The following is a 20,489-nucleotide window of genomic DNA, read 5'->3' as shown; positions in this document are numbered from 1 at the left end:
ATTAGCTACTCATAACTAAAGCAATAACAACAATAATAGTAATGGAAAGCATGATGAACAATAATAAAGATGAACAAGTAAGTAAATAGTAATTATTGAAAGATTAGAACAATACCGTAATAGCAATGTTTAGATCCGGAATGAAGAACAATAAATAAACTAAACTAAGTATTTGAGAGAGTTTTCTAAGGTAGCTATACTAAACCTATGTAAAATAAAGCATAAATAACCTAGGGTATGAGTTTTGGTATTTATATCAATACATAACCGACTTAAGGAAAGTTGCGGGAATTATAAAACTGGAAGGTTCCTCGATCGAGCCAAGGTGGACTCGATCGAGGAACCACTTCCTCGATCGAGCCAGGCCTGGCTCGATCGAGGCACCAAAGTTCAAGAACACCCAAATCTCGATATTTCAAAGTTTAGTTGATTAGGTTGGTTCCTCGATCGAGTCGAGAGTGACTCGATCAAGCATGAAGTTCCTCGATCGAGCCAAGGTTGACTCGATCGAGGCACCAATTTCCTGCTTCGCGCACTGAACTTCAAACGACCGCCATTTCTTCGTTACTTGTCAGAAACAAGCGATTTTTATGGCGTTGGAAATATAAGAAGATAAGATTTCACCTCCAATTGGAATTACTTGAAAATATGTTGTAGAACTCGAGATATGGCTCTTCAAAGTAGGCACTTGTAATAAGAAACTCTTTTCTTCGTGTTTTCTTCTTAACTTCTCTTCCTTCATTCTTATGGATTCTCGTGCCATGCTTCGTGTATCCCTTCATGCCCACTCCGCGATGCTCATTTCATTCCTTTACTCCTCAAATGCATCATTCCTGCATCAAACATCAAAAGGCGGAAGTATCGACATTCTAACTTAAAAGGCATGTAAATGCTATAAACAAGCACGAAAATCGTATCAAAAGCAATTAAAGGGAGGCATAAATATGTATATAATTATGACTCATCAAACTCCCCCAAACCATCTTTTTGCTTGTCCTCAAGCAAAGCAACACACAATACAAAAGGCAATCATACAAATGGCAAATAAACAACTCAGAGCTAATGTTGATGCACATACAAATCCCAAGCTATCCATATCTTGTAACAAAGTAATGACTAAAGTGTACCAATAAAAAAAATTCAAAGGTACGGGAAATAGAAAACGTAGCTCAAGTCTCAAGTCACCATACTAGATACAAATCACAAATACCTTCCGATCTTGCAAGACAAATTAGTCGGATTCTCGCGGATTTACTCATGCACTCATAAGTATTGTAAGGGTGAGTTATATGTGAAGATAGAAAGAAGTAGAAACACTCACTCGACTTATGAAACATGCATGCAATCTAATGTGATAAGGATTTCCCCAACTAATATGCAATCATCATATGTAGACAAAAGTACATGTATCAAGGACAATAAGGGTGGCAAATGGGTTAAAGGAATAGAAGTGGTTTGTGCCAAAGCACGTTATGGATATGTGGAGCTAAGACGGTAGTCGCAGCGCTAACCCAAACCAAATCTAAATCTTAAAATAACAAATGAACCCAACTTAGAGAAATGATCTCAACTTTACAACATATGAGAGCTAATAAATTACTCTCCAACTATGCATTAGACTCTACCAACCATCCTTTTGATCCTTGACAAAACCAAATGAAGCAATCTCTTTTCTTTTCTCTTTTTCTCTTTTTCGATTTTTCTCTCTCTTTTTTTTTCTTTTTTTCTTTTGCTTCATATTTTTATTTTTCCAACACAAGGATACAACACAATCGCTAAAAGTATTTTGCTATACCCACATGACAACAATAAGTCCCAACCCAACCATAATAGAAAAATAGACATGATAAATAAGCAACTGCGACTGTCCCGAAAAGGTAGGCAAATTCTGGATTGTAGCTCATAAGATGTAATTTAAGATTGGCTACAAGGGTTCAAACGGGCTAACAAAAGGTAATTGATGTGACCATAATTAGCGCACATTTAGTCCCCGAATTAGCCTTGTTCCCATGCTTTTTAGTGCATATTTGGGTCATCTATTGTCTTTAGTTCTTTGTTTTGCATATTCTTTAAGGTTTTGTGTCCTTGGTAGGAAAGGAGTGCAAACCTTGCATTTTCATGGCAAAATGAGACTAAATTGATTGAATCCAATGACCAAGCATCAAGGAGAGACAAGATTAGAAGGCCTTTGTACATATTATAGTAGTTGGGCAATGATGAGGAAAGATCCTTGCATCCCCAAGGAAATCCCCAAGGATTTTATGAAGAAAAGGGAAGAAAAGAAGAAGAAACAAGGCTGAGCAGCAACCCGTGCGGATTGCCCTGAAGACGCCCGTCCCCAGGACCCCAATCCGTGCGTCTTCCGTCAAAGACGCCCGGGCAGCAGCACCCAGAAGACGTCCGTCTTCTCCCAAAGACGCCCGGGCAGAGACACAGGAATCCGGCCGTCCCGTGCCTAAGACGCACGGATTCCAAGACAGCGCAAATCCGTTTCTTCAAGCTTCAAGAAAGATGCCCTTCCTTCAGAAAATACCGGCGTTTCCCTAAGTAGGGACTTAATCGTCATTTAATCGTCATTTAAGCCCTTAGTTAACCCCTAATGCATCCACCTAATTTCCACTATAAATACCCCATTAGTCTATTTAGAAGAGGATGTTCTTCTTATCAATTCTTAGAGTAGTTAATATCAATCAAATCTCTCTTTAGTTTTGTAATCAACAATTAATCAAGTTTTAATACAAGTTTTATTTCCTTAATCTCTCTCTTGTTCATCCTTTATTTTGGGTAATTGAAGATTATTTGGGTTATTATTGGGAGATTGACAACCTCTCAATCAAGCATCAAGTACTTCTATTATTCTTTGCTTTATTATTGGAATCATTAGTAGGTATAATTCTCTAAATCCCTTTTTAATTATTGCTAATTACTTTCATTTGTTCATCATGTTTCACTTTGTTGGTATGATTGACAGCCTTGCTAGCATGTTCAACATGATAATGAGTGAGTAGTTCCATAGCTAGGGTTACTGGGTAATTAGGGGAAACCAACATGGGGAATGATTCATGCTTAAATTAATATGCTTTCATAGTTTATTTGCTTGCTTATTTTGATCTCAACTCATGCACATGTTATGTTTGATGAAATGCTAAGCCTATGAATCCTTGCATTTACAACCATCACTTATCTTTTCAATGAGACTTGTAAGACATAAACCAACTCGAGTCTCATTAGACCATGCATGTTGTTGAGTAGGGAAGACTAAGTCGACTTGTAGGTGTTGTACAATCTAATCGATTCGGCTCCGGGACCCAAACTTTCCTAGGATTGTAAGATATAACCCAACTCAATCCATCACAACAATAATTGCTTGCTTATAATTTGAGAACATGTTTGTATGATCAATTTCCATGAATCCCCTATGACCCCATGACACCCTAGTGCTTTTTATCAATTGTTTACAACCCTTTCAATTCATCTTGCTTATTTACTTTCATTGCTATTTAGTTTAGTGACTTTCTACATCAACCCAAATTGTGACACCCCTAAGACACCACTAGTCTCAATAGAAATCTCATCTCAATTCCCGTCCCTTGGGATCCGACCTTTAATTACCTCTTTGCTAATTGTAAAGTTGTTTGTGAAGTTATAAATTGTGTTTTGGTCTAGGTGCTTCCAACGACAATTGTTCCGAAAAATAGAATATAGCTCCGAGTCCGACCAAAAATGGCGCCGTTGCCGGGGACGGCGTTATCTTGATTTAGATTTTCTTATATTGTTATTAGTTGTGTCTTTCTTTGCCTTGAGGAAGTAAAACTCCTCAAGGTTTGTTCTAATTGTTTTCGAGTTGTTTGATATTTTGCATGTCTAGAAGGTCACAAGGTGATTTGTTACCTTTTGATCGTGAAATTGAAAGAACTTTGACAACCAATAGAAGACTTGCTAGGAGAAATTTGAGAGGTATTAGTGAGGTTGTAGATATTCAACCAACTATTGAGTTCATCAACCCTTTTTCAAGAGAAGGTGAGGAGAACCCAACACAAAATACAACACAAAATCAACCCACAATGCCTAAGTTTTCATCACATTCCGTACCCACCGAGGAGAACCTACCCAATGGTACTCCCACACCACAACATCTAACCGGAAATTTCATTGCCAAATCCGCATTTATCCAATTAATCGAAAGGAGCCAATTTGGGAGGATGCCTAGTGAAGACCCTCACTCTCATATGGAGACCTTTTGTGACTATTGTGATGCGATTTCTCAAACCGGTGTAACTCAAGACCAAATTCGATGGGTCTTATTTCCCTTTTCTCTAATTGGCACCGCGAAACAATGGTTGAAGGGCCTTGATAAGGCCACTCTAGGAATTAATTCTTGGAAAAAGTTGGCTCTAGCTTTCTACAAAAAATTCTACCCACCGGAAAAGACTAACATGCTAAGAGCTCAAATTACGGGTTTTAAGCAAAGGGATGAAGAATCTTTGTATGAAGCTTGGGAGCGGTTCAAAGGAATTTGTCGCTCATGTCCTCACCATGGACTTAGCGAGTGGTTCTTGGTACAACAATTTTGGAACGGTCTATATGAAGATTCAAGGAACATTCTCAACATGGGATCAAATGGAATGTTCACCGAAGTTGATGACAATCAAACTTGGAACAAAATTGAGGAAATGGCGGTCCATAACTCACAATATAGTAGACCTCGCAAGGCTACTAGAGGAGGAAAGCATGAAGTGGACTCCATTACTCAATTGGGTGCTCAACTTAGTGCTCACATTGATACCATCAATTTGAAGTTTGAAAAGGCTATGGCTAGACTTGAAGAAGCCTCAAAATCACCAAAGCATCATGTTAATGCCATGACGGCATCTTCATCAATCCCAAGTGGGATATGTGAGAATTGTGGAACTTTGGGACATGACTCAAGTGAATGTAGGGGAACAAATGAACAAGTGAATGCTTTCCAAGCATACAAGAGTGGTACCCCTTATTCCAACTATTACAATGAAAACACCAAATTCCATCCAAATCTCTCATACAAAAGCCAAAATGTTCAAAACCCTCAAACAGCATACACCCCACCTCCCATGAGAAACCAAAATCAAAGACCCTTTTACAACCAAAACCAAGGTTACCAAAATCAAAATCCATACAATCAACAAAATGACCAAGGTTTTGATGTTCAAAAAGTGGTCCTCCAAATGCAAAAGAATCAACAAGAATTTTTCACTCAAATGCAAAAAGATAGTCAAGCAAAGGAAACCACCATCAACAACATCCTAGCTCACACCAAAATGTTAGAAACCCAATTAACTCAACTAGCATCTTCAAGCTCACAAAGACAAAAGGGGCAATTACCACCTCAAAGTAATCCCCCAAGACATGAAACGGTTAGTGCCATTCACTTGAGAAGTGGTACAAGGTATGAAGCACAGAAGAAGCAAGTTGAGGATGAAGTTGTGGAAGCTAGTGATAAGGAAGAAATTATGCAAAACTCCAAAGATGGAGAATCATCAAAGGAAGAAATTTCAAAGAAAAATGAAGACAAGGTCAAGGAGAAGGAGCCCATTGTGATTAGACTTCCTTTCCCAAGTCGTCAAGCCAAGCCCAAATTTGATGACCAACTTGGAAAGTTTATGGAAATTGTGAAGAATTTGGAAGTCTCAATTCCTTTCACGGAATTAATCAATCACGTGTCGGCCTATGCGAAATACATGAAAGACATCCTCACAAAGAAGAAGTCGATCCGGAAGCTTGAAACTATCGCCTTCACTAAGGTGAGTAGTGCAATACTTCAAGGGAGTTCACCTCCAAAACTCAAGGATCCGGGAAACTTCTCAATACCGTGTACCATTGGCGACACCACAATCAACAAAGCCTTATGTGATCTAGGGGCTAGTGTGAGTGTTATGCCGTACTCGGTGAGTAAAAGGTTGGGGATGGGAGAGCTTAAATGCACCAATATCACACTCCAAATGGCCGATAGATCGACGAAGACACCATTAGGGATATGGAAAGATGTTCCCGTACGAATTGGGAAATTTTTCATCCCGGTGGACTTTGTCATTGTTGATATGGAAGAAGATTCCAACATTCCAATCATTCTAGGAAGACCTTTCTTACACACCGCGAGTGCGGTGATTGATGTGAAACATGGAGAGCTCACTCTAGAAGTGGGAGATGAGAGTATAACTTTCAATCTTGACAAGACCATGAGAGCTCCCCGTTTACATGAACCATGTTTTATGATCGATCATTATAGCCGGAAGGATGATAGGAAGAAGTCGGAACTCCAATGGAAGAAGAAAATTGAAAATGCTCCATTCAAAGAGCAAGTGAATTGTAACAAGGAGAGCTTGCAAAGCTCACCAAAGTCAAGCAACAAACAAGAGGATGGCCTCATTGGCCAAAACAAGATAATGGGAGAGTTGTATCTATCAACTCAAGAGATCTTTAGTGATCAAGTAGACGAAGTTTGTGGTCTTTGGGACGATAAGTTTGAAGAGATTTTCAATCCCTACATTGGTAATGCTATCGATCAAGACCGACAACAAGGGCAAAGATCTATTGAAGAACTTTATAACGACAATGAACAAGCTTTTGATTACTTTTTCAAGGTGTTGAGCAACATCAACAACACCTTGGACATGCCCCCTTGACATCTCATCAAGAATGAGAGTTTGGTGGAGTCCTCCCTAAACCACCATTTGTAAATATTTCTAACTCCCTAACTCGCATTTTAATTATTGAATCGCATTTTTGTTATTTTTGGATTTTTATACTTTGATCAAGATAATTATCATGTTTGAGAAAAGTGAGGGAGAGACTAATAATTTCAATTGATGTGTAGTGCTTTAGCTTAGTGTGGGGATAGGAATTGCCTAGGCTATTCATGCCTTAGTAGTGCCCCCACAATGAAGAACACGAGATTTTGAAGAATGAAAAATGACAAGGGATATGCAAGTACACGGATGGAACTGAATCCGGGTAAAAGGGGTAGAACCCGAACGGTTTCAAGAGAATCCGCCCGTCTTCAGACAATCCGGGCATATTGGGCAGAAGACGCCCGTCCTTCTGAGCTGAATTTCTGAAATTTTGTGACTGTTAGCAAATCCGGGCGTCCTGCAGTAGAATCCGGCCGTCTTCATAAAGACGCCCGTCCTGCAAGGGAAGACGCCCGTCATTTTGGTTGAGGAAAACAAGAAAAATCCCTGGAAAGGAATCCGCCCGTCTTCTCTGAAAGACGCTCGTCCCGTGTTTTCAAATCCGCCCGTCTTTGCTGCAAACCGCCCGTCTTTAGGCGAGAATTCCTGAAGCCCATCCAGACAGAATCCGGGCATCCCGAAAGAAATCCGCCCGTCTTCCCTCTGCATTTCAAATTTTTCGGGTTTATTATAAACCCCATCCCACATTCATTTCCTCATTCCTTCATTCAAAACACTACCCATAAACCCCATAACTCCAAAACCCTCATCCTCTCCATTACAAAAACAAGATTCCTCAACAACATTCACCAAAATCAAATCAAAACATCCTTTTAACAACAAATTAATCACTCCTCTTTCAACAAAAATCAAAACCAAGCACAAAATCTTCAACCTTTGAGTCGATTTTTGAATTCATAAAGGCAAAGCCTTTCATCTTTAAATTGATTTGGGTGCACTAGAAATTGAAGATTTTCACTCTTTTCTTGGTTTATTCATCAATGGCAAAGACAAAGGGAGCAACAAAAGCAACAAAGGCAAAGGCAAAGGCACTCTCATCAAGACAAAAGAGTCTTCAAGCAAAGAAAGCATTGGCTATGGTGGTAGCTAGCCCAAACTTGGAGGTGCAACAACAACAACCTTCCATGGAAGCAACAACATCTACTACTCCGGAAATTGCTCAACTTTCGAATTATCCGGAGGTAATTTTCATTTCCAAATCCCATAGGGACACTTTTGCCAAGTTTGCTAGTAAATCATTTCTTTCCACCAAGTTTATTTGTGAAGATGCCTTAGATAAGTTGGGTGTCCTTGAGCAAACTAGAGCCTTATTTAAAGCCATGGGGTTGGAGAAATTGTTTACAACAAAAGAATTGACATACCCCTCCCTTACCTTAGAATTTTTGAGTTCTTTGAAAGTTAACAAGGTTGAGACCATGGAAACCATCGAGTTTTGCCTAGCTAATGTTAGTAGGCGCATCTCCTTTGAGGAAATGGGTAAAGCTTTGGGTCTTAGTGATTCACCGAGTTATTTCAAGAATGTTGGCAAATATGACCCTGACCCTCTTTGGGAGGCGATTTCCGGAAGGAAATTTGAGAGCTTTCATGCTAGTCGCGCTCTATTAGTCCACTATCCGGGCATTAGAGTATGGCACAAGTTTGTAGGGAACACCATCATTGCAAGAAAAGACACCAACCATTTCACCAAACTCGATTTTGTTCTTCTTGAGTCGGCCTTGAACATTGGAAGGGAATTCACCAAGCCTTTCAACTCTCTAAGACTTTTGGTGGATAGATGGCTAAATGTTGATTGTGGGAAGCAGGGCACTACCGTCATTGTGAATGGAGGTCTAGTCACTCTTTTGGCTAAATACTTTGATCCTAACTTCAACAAGGATAGCAAGTATGAGGCAAAGAAGGGTGGTCATCTCATTGATATTGATACTATGATAAACAAGTACAAGTGGGTCTCTCATAACCCTCTTGACACCAAGTATGGATGGCTCACTAGTGAGGCTAGATCTTTTACTTTGCCTTCGAAGATTTGTCGTTTAAGTGTCCACCGGACCAACTATCTCCTTCCCCTTTCAAAAGAGGCCGAATACATTATCCGACAACAAAAGGGTGAAATTGAAATGCCCTCCTCTTCCATTATCACACCACCCTATCCTTTCGAGTACCAAGAGTTCAAGCCCGAAGGTGTTGAAGCAAGCAAAGATTATGTGACTCTTCTTATGCAAGAGATGCACAAGCAAGCCTTCAAGGACCGGGAAGATGTTTACTTAGCCCAATATCCACCCCTCCTTCACTTAGCTAGGCAAGGACTACTTGACCCTTCTTGTCCTTTACCTAGTTGGGCGGATAGGGAAGTCTTCTTTCCGAGTGCATCTAGGGGTGAGTTTCCGAGTGATAATGAGGTTGTCAGTGATGAAGAGGTTGATGATAACATTGATGAAGAGGCTAGTGAAGAAGAATAAGAAGAGGATGATGAGCAAGGTGAACAACAAAGTGAAGAGGGAAGTGGTGATGAGTCCACTTCTAGTGAGGAAAATGATGATAGTGATGATATGATGAAAGATTAGCAAGCTTTGGAGGCTCCTACCCTCTTGAGGTTTGTCTACTTCTCTCTTTGTTGTATTTTATTAATCTTGATCATTGTTGGAGTAGTCCTAGCACCATAGAGGACTAACACCTCGGCCCCATTGAGGTGTTCTAATTTTATTGTTCCCACCTTTTAAAAATCCAAAATGACAAAATTAGTTTCATGCATTGCATAGTGTGTGCATGAACTACACCCAACCTTAGGACATTAGCAATAATGTCTAACTCGGTTTGGGGAAGTACATACATACACAATGGGAGGTAATCTAAATTATCCTCTCCGTCATAAACAAAAACCATGCATCATGTAGTGTAGATTAGTGTAGCTTGCATTTAGTGTAGAAATCATGCATCATGTTTGCATAATTTCCCATCATTTTGGCCATTGAGGACAATGCCCATATTAGTGTGGGGATGGGGAATTCTAATCTAACTTTTATTCAAAAATCCAAAAAAAATTGAAAAATTTCGAAAAACCATAAAAATTTGAAAATTGAAAAACCAAAAACAAGTTCTTTTCCTTTGTAGTGTAGTCGTGTATATATTATTGTATATATTGTGTTTGTTCTACCCTTGTTCACATTGATCGACTACGCCACATCCGAGACATGAGGATATTGAAGACCGCATGGTATGATCTTTCCAATCTCCTTTTTCCTCTTTATGTTAATGACTATGTGGCTTTATTTTGATTGATGCGGTATAACAATGTGAACTTAGGACTTGCATTTAGTTTATATGTCATATTAGTTGGTAGAATCACTCACATTAGGATGTATATAATAGTTGCATCATGGCATTTAGTTACATTTAGATAAAATATTTTGAAAAAGTGCCTAATTGAGAACTTTGACAAGAGAAACTAAGCCATTACAAATACTTTTTCAACTTAAGACTTCGCCTACTAGAATGGTTGTAAAACACCCTAGATATTGTCACACTAGTGTCTTTTGACCCATGACCCAAGGCCTAGTCAAGGGTTTGCATGTGAGTCACCTATCCAACCCCGTGATGCGATGTGGACTTGGTTAACTTGTCTAGGTGACCTTGATTGACCTTGTGGTATGGCAACCCAAAAATACTTTCTATCAATAAGTTTGAAGTGCTCATTTCAAAGATTTTGTATGTGGAAACGTTTTATTGCCAAGGAAACCTCAAATGTTATGAAATGTTGAAATATTGAGAATTTTAGTTGTTTTGATGGAGGCGTACCACTTCGATGTGCTTTGGAGAGGGATCCATTGAATTGGGCCCCCACACGGTTGTGAATTCAACCGCTCAGAGATAGAGTGACTATCACCCCGAAAAGTTATTGTCTAGAGGTTAACCGGTTGCCTAATAAGCGATGGGCAAAAGCAAAGGACATTAGCACGGAAGGGACAACCCCCATCTCTAATTTTTGAAATGTGAAAGTTGAATGAGGTCAAATTTTGAATGCTAGTCATATCCACCCTTGTTTATAACGATTTGAGCATTTCATTCCCAAAAAGCCTTTTTGTCAAGCCACTTTGTCGAGCTTGGGACGATCCATGACCTTTACCTTTGTAGAGAACTCGAGACTTGTCATGTCATATGCTACTAGCATCATGGGGATCATCATTCCATAACCATCCGATCGCTCTTGACGAAAGTATTTGGAAATTGAGGACGAAAGTAGTCTAGTTTAACACCATTTGGAGGTGATTTAGTGCCATCCTCTTAGCCTTAGTAATTTGTTGAACTAGTATTTGTGACGGAATATATGCTCTTAAATTTGTTCTCTTTTAGTTGCCTCCGCCACTTGATGAGGAAGTGGCTATTCCTTTTGTAGATGCATCCATTATTTGATTTTGTGTGCTTAATGTTTGGATGTGTCGCCATTTTGGCAAGACCCACCTTGCCTTGCAAGAAGGCATCCTACCTCATGGTTGTCTTGTTGTGAGTTGAAGGGGCGGAGTGAGACCCGCTAATTGTCTCATGTCGGCTATGCTATTAGGTTAGTTTAAATAATGGTCCTAATCTTTGTCACCTCTTTACTCGGGACGAGCAAAGGTTCGGTTTGGGGATATTTGATGTGACCATAATTAGCGCACATTTAGTCCCCGAATTAGCCTTGTTCCCATGATTTTTAGTGAATATTTGGGTCATTTATTGTCTTTAGTTCTTTGTTTTGCATATTCTTTGAGGTTTTGTGTCCTTGGTAGGAAAGGAGTGCAAACCTTGCATTTTCATGGCAAAATGAGACTAAATTGATTGAATCCAATGACCAAGCATCAAGGAGAGACAAGATTAGAAGGCCTTTGTACATATTATAGTAGTTGGGCAATGATGAGGAAAGATCCTTGCATCCCCAAGGAAATCCCCAAGGATTTTATGAAGAAAAGGGAAGAAAAGAAGAAGAAACAAGGCTGAGCAGCAACCCGTGCGGATTGCCCTGAAGACGCCCGTCCCCAGGACCCCAATCCGTGCGTCTTCCATCAAAGACGCCCGGGCAGCAGCACCCAGAAGACGCCCGTCTTCTCCCAAAGACGCCCGGGCAGAGACACAGGAATCCGGCCGTCCCGTGCCTAAGACGCACGGATTCCAAGACAGCGCAAATCCGTTTCTTCAAGCTTCAAGAAAGATGCCCTTCCTTCAGAAAATACCGACGTTTCCCTAAGTAGGGACTTAATCGTCATTTAAGCCCTTAGTTAACCCCTAATGCATCCACCTAATTTCCACTATAAATACCCCATTAGTCTAATTAGAAGAGGATGTTCTTCTTATCAATTCTTAGAGTAGTTAATATCAATCAAATCTCTCTTTAGTTTTGTAATCAACAATTAATCAAGTTTTAATATAAGTTTTATTTCCTTAATCTCTCTCTTGTTCATCCTTTATTTTGGGTAATTGAAGATTATTTGGGTTAATATTGGGAGATTGACAACCTCTCAATCAAGCATCAAGTACTTCTATTATTCATTGCTTTATTATTGGAATCATTAGTAGGTATAATTCTCTTAATCCCTTTTTAATTATTGCTAATTACTTTCATTTGTTCATCATGTTTCACTTTGTTGGTATGATTGACAACCTTGCTAGCATGTTCAACATGATAATGAGTGAGTAGTTCCATAGCTAGGGTTAATGGGTAATTAGGGGAAACCAACATGGGGAATGATTCATGCTTAAATTAATATGCTTTCATGGTTTATTTGCTTGCTTGTTTTGATCTCAACTCATGCACATGTTATGTTTGATGAAATGCTAAGCCTATGAATCCTTGCATTTACAACCATCACTTATCTTTTCAATGAGACTTGTAAGACATAAACCAACTCTAGTCTCATTAGACCATGCATGTTGTTGAGTAGGGAAGACTAAGTCGACTTGTAGGTGTTGTACAATCTAATCGATTCGGCTCCGGGACCCAAACTTTCCTAGGATTGTAAGATATAACCCAACTCAATCCATCACAACAATAATTGCTTGCTTATAATTTGAGAACATGTTTGTATGATCAATTTCCATGAATCCCCTATGACCCCATGACACCCTGGTGCTTTTTATCAATTGTTTACAACCCTTTCAATTCATCTTGCTTATTTACTTTCATTGCTATTTAGTTTAGTGACCTTCTACATCAACCCAAATTATGACACCCCTAAGACACCACTAGTCTCAATAGAAATCTCATCTCAATTCCCGTCCCTTGGGATCCGACCTTTACTTGCCTCTTTGCTAATTTTAGAGTTGTTTGTGAAGTTATAAATTGTGTTTTGGTCTAGGTGCTTCCAACGACAATTGTTCCGAAAAATAGAATATAGCTCTGAGTCCGACCAGTAATGTAAGGCTTATTTGAACGATAAGAATCGTCTATTCACATGTACTTAGTCAAATGAAAGCAATAAAAGTATCAAGAAATCAATATCACACTTATGCAATTTGATATTACATATTCCACAAGGAGAAACCACACTCAAGCCTAATTGACAATGAGACCAGTATTTGATGTTCCTGGCCTAGGAAGCTCTATAGACCTCAGAATTTAAGTAGTTTACCAACGTAATTGTGTCAAATCTAATCAATATAATGTTGGAATATGTGTCCTCCGACAATAATGCGATCACGACTGTTGATCATGATGATCACATGTTTAAATCTCATTATAAAGAATACAATTGGGAAGTAATTTTTACTGTCAACTGGTCAACATATATCGGTAATGATTGGCTGACTAGAGTTTGACATTACTGTCGTGCGACGGTGGTGATCAGTTGACCCCCTAGGTCATACCTATAGGGCAACACTCTTAATTGATCATTTAATTAATCGTATAACGTTACGAGTTAACTAAATTACTTGAAAATTGACGGACGATTTTGGAAGTAAAAATTTACGTACCACATTGAAATTTGATTAAATGAGTTACGGTCTGAGTAATCGAATTGTATCATTACTCAGATGAAATTATTGTTTAAGGAAACAATTAAATTTGAATGAATTATTATAAATACAATTTATTGTGATTTATAATTGGAGAAATATTTTGGTACAAGTAATTATGAATTACTAAGTTGATTTTTGTATATAACGTATTTTTATTAATACGTTGATTTTTAACATGTTAAAAATATATAACAAATTTATGTTACATATGACATGTGATATATTGAAAAATTGACAAAAATAATATGGAATCCATATTATCTTATGTACCGAAATTAAGAGGGGTTTAGGCTAAATATTGTGTTTATATTATAAGTGGTAAACATAATGATTACTTGCTTTAGTAGCCATGCAACCCTAGTTTACCTTGTGAAGATAAACAAAGGCATACATTGGCTCCCTTTGCCCCTCCTTCCCACCGGTTTTTGAGATGAAAAACCATTTTGGTTTTTCATCTTATTTCACCTAATAATACACTACAAATGTAGTTAGTGCAATTCATTCTTTACTCATCCAAAATAAGAATTTTAGAAAGATAAAAATACTTTCCTCTTCTCTTCTCTCTAAACCGGTTTTTAGAGACTAAGACCAAAATTATTTTGGGTCAATTTTCATACAAGATTAATATTGTACTAGTAACTATAATATTAATTTTATTAAGAGAAAGCTTTGGGTATAAATCCTTGGGAGAGATCCTACACTTGGATCTTTGTTCATCCAAAAGGAAAGCTCAAGAACAAGAGAGAAAGGTGATCTCTCTTGTGCCCATTTGAACCGAAAATCCAATGTAAGAATGGATGTTTCTTCTTTTTATTTATTTGTTTGCATGCATAAGAACATTAGTTAATTTTATGACAAATTAATTTATAACATATATGAATATGTTAAGTATATAGATCTACTTTTCCTTCAATCGGTATCAAGAGCCATGGTTGTTTGCATGCAAATCGGTTAAAAGTTTTTCCGAGTTATAAAGATTAACATATAAAACTTGTATAATTTGTGTTATTATGATATATCACGAGATTAATTCATGCATGTTAAAATTTCTGGTCCTAAAATGTTTTTAGGATATTTTGGTTAATTTACGGATTTTTATTGTTCATATTATACAATAATGGCATTTAAATATGATTTTATGAGTAAAAATGTCATTTTCGGTCTAAAATTAGCTATACTTCGAATTTTCCAGTGATTTTTGGATATGTTGTCACATATATTATTTTGAGATAACCTGTAAAGTTTCATAATTTTTGGACTTATTATGCTCGAAAAATGGATTTTTCATTATTAAATTCGGATTTAGGTGAAAAATAGATTAATATGAGATAAATTTCGAATCTGGTCATAGAAATTTAGTATGTTGTCACATGAAATTTTATAAGATGTGTGTAAAATAATAGGCTATAGTGAAGTCTTTTTGCATGATTTATGGATTTTTGAAGAAAAATAGCATAAATAGTGACATTATTAGTGAAAAATTAATAAAACATAATATATGACTAAAGAAAAACGTTATATGTTGCATTTTATTATCTTTTTCAGATCTAAAATTGAAAAATTGATGTATATAATTTTTCACATGTTTTTATGATTATTTTAGTTAAAACCGATAAACCGCAACATTGTTTTTCCGAAAAAATTCAAAATTTTTTAACCTAAGGTTTTGAACATTATGAGTGTCATGGTATTTTTTCCAGAATGTTCATGATTTTAAAATTTCAACTTTTGAATTTATTTGAAATTTGTGATTTATTTGAAGTTTATAGCTTATTTTTGTAATTTTTGGTCCATTAATGAACAATTTTGTAAATATGAGTTAATTATGGTCAAATAATTAGTGAAGACTAAATTTTGAGTCCTAAGAGGTTAGGGTAATTAACTTATGCATAAATATGAATTTATGTAATTTTTGTGATTATAAAATGTTGAAATCACGCAAATCTGTAAAAACCGAGTAATATACGATATTGGCTAATTAAAGGCGATTTAGCATAAAATTGGGCATGTTCATACATATTATAATGCTGCATTTTCTTTATGATTGTCATAATTTTAAATTATGTAATTTTACTTAGTATGGCCTTAGTTTTAATTGGTATTTCCCGAAATGTATGGGAATATCGATTCGGTTGTAATTTTATTGTGATCTCCTATCACCGTTTTGTAATTTAATAGATTTATTTTATTTATTTTAGTTACAAATGTATAATAGGAAATTATGTAATTTGCTATGTAATTTATTTTATCTCGGAGTTCCCAAAGATGGATTTCTTCAAGATGGCGATACATAAAGACGTTGTTACCTCGAGATGCGTGCCACAACCGAAGTTCAAGGGACCAATGGAGTTGGTTTCCGAATATGTAATAGTTAAATAGTTTTTCTATTTTAGGAAAGGCCATACTAGAATTTATTTATTTTATGCTTGCATTTTATTTTATGTCACATGCATCGCTAAATCGCCATAACTAAAACACGCATCTTCTTTATCGAGTTTATCGACCGTGTCAATTAGAATTATCGTAGTTCACCGCTTTAGTTCACTTAAAACGTGATAGATAATAAATTGACATGACCTCTCGCTAAAACAATTAATTGAGACATAGCCTTACCAAATAGTAGAAACCATGAAAACCTATTTCGCGAGGGAGTGCACTCGGCCCTACCGGGGTACAAACCTTGTTACGTAGGGGAAGTGGGTGATGAATGTTAATCCACCGAGTTCATGTTAATGAGGGTTTCATCGGCCATACCGTGCCTAAATTGATGTGGATTTGGATCATGGACACATTTATTCGAAATTTGGATTGAACTCAACAAAAGTTTTTCGATAAGGGTTTCATCGGCCATACCGTGCCCTTGTCGGATGTGTTTTGGGCTATAGATAATTATTAGAGTAATTTTATCAACCAAGAGTTCTAAAAGTAGAATCGATTAAAACGTTAATCCACCGAGTTATATTGATAAAGGTTTCATCGGCCATACCGTGCCTAAGTCGATATGAATTTGGGTCTTGGAATCATTTATCTAGTTGGGTAGAGGTCACTAGAAAAATGCATAAAACTTGTTTAAATCATACATTTTTACGAGTATTTTTATTAAAACGACATTTGTTTTACTCCTTCTATCTTGTTTTGTAGACCACTTCTTTTTCTCATAACAAATGGCAACACCAACCCCTAACGCCACGCCTCTCGCTAGTTCATCATGGCTCCGATCCTTCATGGATCGATGTAAACTTGAAAAGAATGGGTCAAATTTCTCCGATTGGGATGCCCAACTCAAATTGGCCGCCCAAGGTGACGACAAGCTTCGTTACCTTACCGAGACCTCTCCACCCGAACCTACTACTAGGTCGACCGCCGCCACTAGGGAAACATATGAGGCTTACCAAAAGGAGTCCGCCGCAATGAAAAATGTCTTGATATTTGCGATGGAGGCGGATCTCCAAAGGAGAGCCTTTAAAATGGGCAATGCTAATGAGATTTACTCCAAGCTTGTGACAATGTTTTCACAAACTCCGCGGATCGTCCAATATGAGGCGGCCGCGGCATTCTTTGATCTCGACTTCAAAGAGGGCCAAAAGGTTAGCCCTCATGTGTTCAAACTCATGGAGCTTGTCGAGACCTTGAAAATTCAAAAGGTTGAAATCCCCAAAGAACTCATTGTAGATAGGATTCTACACTTCTTGTCCAAAGTCAAAGCATATGTTCAATTCCGGGTGAATTTTAACATGCAAGACAAGGATGTGTCTCTTGAAGAATTGCACAAGTTACTTGTGCAAGCCGAAAGAGACATGGGGTTAAATGTGAACCCACCCAAGGATGTGCTTAACATAAGCACTAAGAGTAAGGGGAAGTTCAAGAAGAATGGGAGGAAGGGTAAGAAACAAGCTCCCACATTCACCAAAGCTAGGACTTGTGAAGCTAGCACTTCAAAAATCAAGAAGGGTCCTCTTGACAAATGCCATTATTGTAATGGTATGGGACATTGGAAAAGAAATTGTTCCAAATACCTTGGTGATATTAAGGCTGGAAAGATTACTCCAGTAGGTAAATGACTATCCTTTCTTTTATGTTTCTAATTCAACTATGGTATTATGATACAAAGTTGTGATAATGTATCTCCCTTTTTATTGAAAATAGGGCCTCCACCAAGCAAAGACAAGGGAAAGGAAAAGCAAGCATGAGAAACCATCAAGAAGCTAGGGATAGCTTTCATGGAGCTTTGCTTTTCATTGTCTTATTTTAAATTATGTTTTGGATTTTAGAACCTTAAGTTTCCGTGTTCGACATGGAAAGGTATTTTGGATAATAGGTTGTATTTTGGATAATGGTGACTTGGTTTGCAACCCAAGTCACCCGTTTTATCATTTTATCCTTTTGTTCTAAAATTTATGTTTAAATGCTTGTTCTTAGAAACATATAACTTAAAGTGATCTAATAGACAAATTTAATGACGGGTTTCATTATATGTCCACATGCTTAAGGCTTGTGTATGATCATTTATAAAGTAATTTTGAGTCTATGAACTCTCTTAAAGGTATGTCAATCACCAAGTACACATATGAAATCTAAAACTATTAGTCAATCTATGAGATAGTTCTCCTTATAACTTCAACATCATTATTTGTGTCTCATATGCTATCTTTGAATCTATAGTGTATTTATTCTAAAGATAGAGTGGGAGAAAAATGAGGACACAACACACGAGGCAAGAAAAATTTATGTACTTGTGTAAATGAGATCTACGCAAGGTAGAATGATTTGAATGAAGGGTATATCTATTCACATAGTATACCAAATAGATGAGATCTATGGTCTCAAGTAAGTTCTATATGACTAAAGAGACCAAGTGAAGTAATCGAAAGAACATATTCTTAAGATAACTACACGCAAAGAAAGTTTTGGAACAAAATGACTAATGTAAAGTCTTAACTAGAGTTTTGACTAAGTTTATGAAATTTTTGACCAATAGTTTCAACCTTGAGATTTACTTAAGAGCCTAAATGAATCAATGTAACATCCTAGTAATAAGCGATATTTATGACTAGAGGGTGCAAGGATTGATATACCGATATCTTCAATAGCCAAAGTTTTAAACCACGCAGATGTCATTACTTAACCTCATTGTGAAAATGAATTGGTTAAACCTCCTTCTAAAAGGGATATTTTGAAGGATGTGTATTAGATATTACTCATATTTAATAAATGACATTGTCACACATCATTATGACATGAGTGTGTTAGAGATTTAAAATCTCTTTCCATAAGGTTAAAATGAGACCTCTTCGAAATAGGAATTTTGAAAGGATATGATGGGAACATATATGGTTTCATCTTAATAACTTTGCAAAGCAACATGCATTCCAAATTTTGAAATGTGTTCAATTGAGTAATCAATTTCGAAACATGTGGAATTAAGTGGGAGTTTACAAATTATCATGTGAAGACATGGGATTTAGTGGGAGCTGTCATCCTCTGAATGTTTACAACTCATTACTCATTAGGAATGACGAGCTAATATCTTCTTTCATAAAGAAGTATTTGAGTTTTCAATTCTGGATGAATTTGGACTATGATGAATCCAATTACATCAAGAAATATTGGATTAGTATTAAGAGATACACATCGTATCAACATTCACATAGGTTATTCATGTAGATGAAAATGGAATTGCCATTAGCAGTCATGGTCGTTCATTGAACCTATGAACGGTTGATCTCATGATTATTAGTAACTAATGTTTCCGCCATTAGAATAATCATGCACATGTCCAATTATGAATCATATGCATAAGAGCATGATGATTCATTGATAAGCCATAATAGAAACGTCATGAATTCTCGAGTAGAATCCGATGAACGATTTCGGTGTTTGACGGAATACTCTATTATGTGTTAAGAGGTTGCACATATTATAGAAAGTTCGAACACACGTAAAGATTTATGAAAATCCTAAACTTTTCAAATCAAAAGGAGAAATAAGAGGTTATTGGAAAGATACTTAGTTGAATAAGAAGTTATTCAAAACTAATCCTTCCTAATATGCTAGAACTTGTGAGAAGTGCTAGACCAATCGTCTTGGAAAATTGTTGTAAGACTCTACAAAACATATACCTAGTGCATTGTGTGTGGATGGAGTACTTGATTAGTACAAGTTATATCATTCATCACAAATTCGTTCGTTATGTGATAATCGATAAGGAAGTTCTTTCAAGTTAAAGAACCGAAACCAAGGTCGGGAACCTTAAATTGTACTTGGTAAGATTCATGCTTTGAGAGAGAACATGAATGTAAAGGAAAATGCAAGTGTAAGAAGTTTGAACACATGGACACATGGCATGTTAAACTTCTATTGCAATCAATAAGTGTTTACACTTACGATATGCATCACAAGGTTGTAATATGGTATTGACTACCCGAGTGTGATGTCGACATTTGTCGTTTGAGTTATTATTAACTCACCTTATACATTGTTATATCCAAACGGGTTGTAGAGACAATTGAACCCCGTTAAAGTGAACATGGATTAACATTGTATTTGCCCATAGTTACTTACATGAGGTGACGTCTCAAAGTGACTACAGTGTGATGCGATTGATGGGAAGTTCAAGTGCCATAGAGTCATATGAGAATGACTAGTCGATCACATAGGCGGACTGTTAGGAACATTTTGCCGGGCCTAATGACCGCTTATAGAGTTCTGGCAAATTTATATAGCCTGGTCGTGGCGAGAGCTGCTATAGTATTCAAATGAGTCGATTCTTTTGAC

General features: G+C 37.0%; 1 non-coding gene across 1 annotated transcript; it reads right to left on the bottom strand.

Annotated features, from left to right (window-relative positions):
• Positions 1-4,436: 4,436 nt before the first annotated feature.
• LOC141637096 (small nucleolar RNA R71) lies at positions 4,437-4,543 on the bottom strand. Its single transcript, XR_012541658.1, has one exon. It is a non-coding gene; the product is annotated as a small nucleolar RNA R71 (small nucleolar RNA).
• Positions 4,544-20,489: the final 15,946 nt, after the last annotated feature.

The sequence above is a fragment of the Silene latifolia genome, chromosome Y, assembly GCF_048544455.1.
Source record: "Silene latifolia isolate original U9 population chromosome Y, ASM4854445v1, whole genome shotgun sequence".
Taxonomy (NCBI): Eukaryota; Viridiplantae; Streptophyta; class Magnoliopsida; order Caryophyllales; family Caryophyllaceae; genus Silene; species Silene latifolia.
Note: the sequence above shows the minus strand (reverse complement) of the source record. Positions and strands in the feature narration are given on the sequence as shown.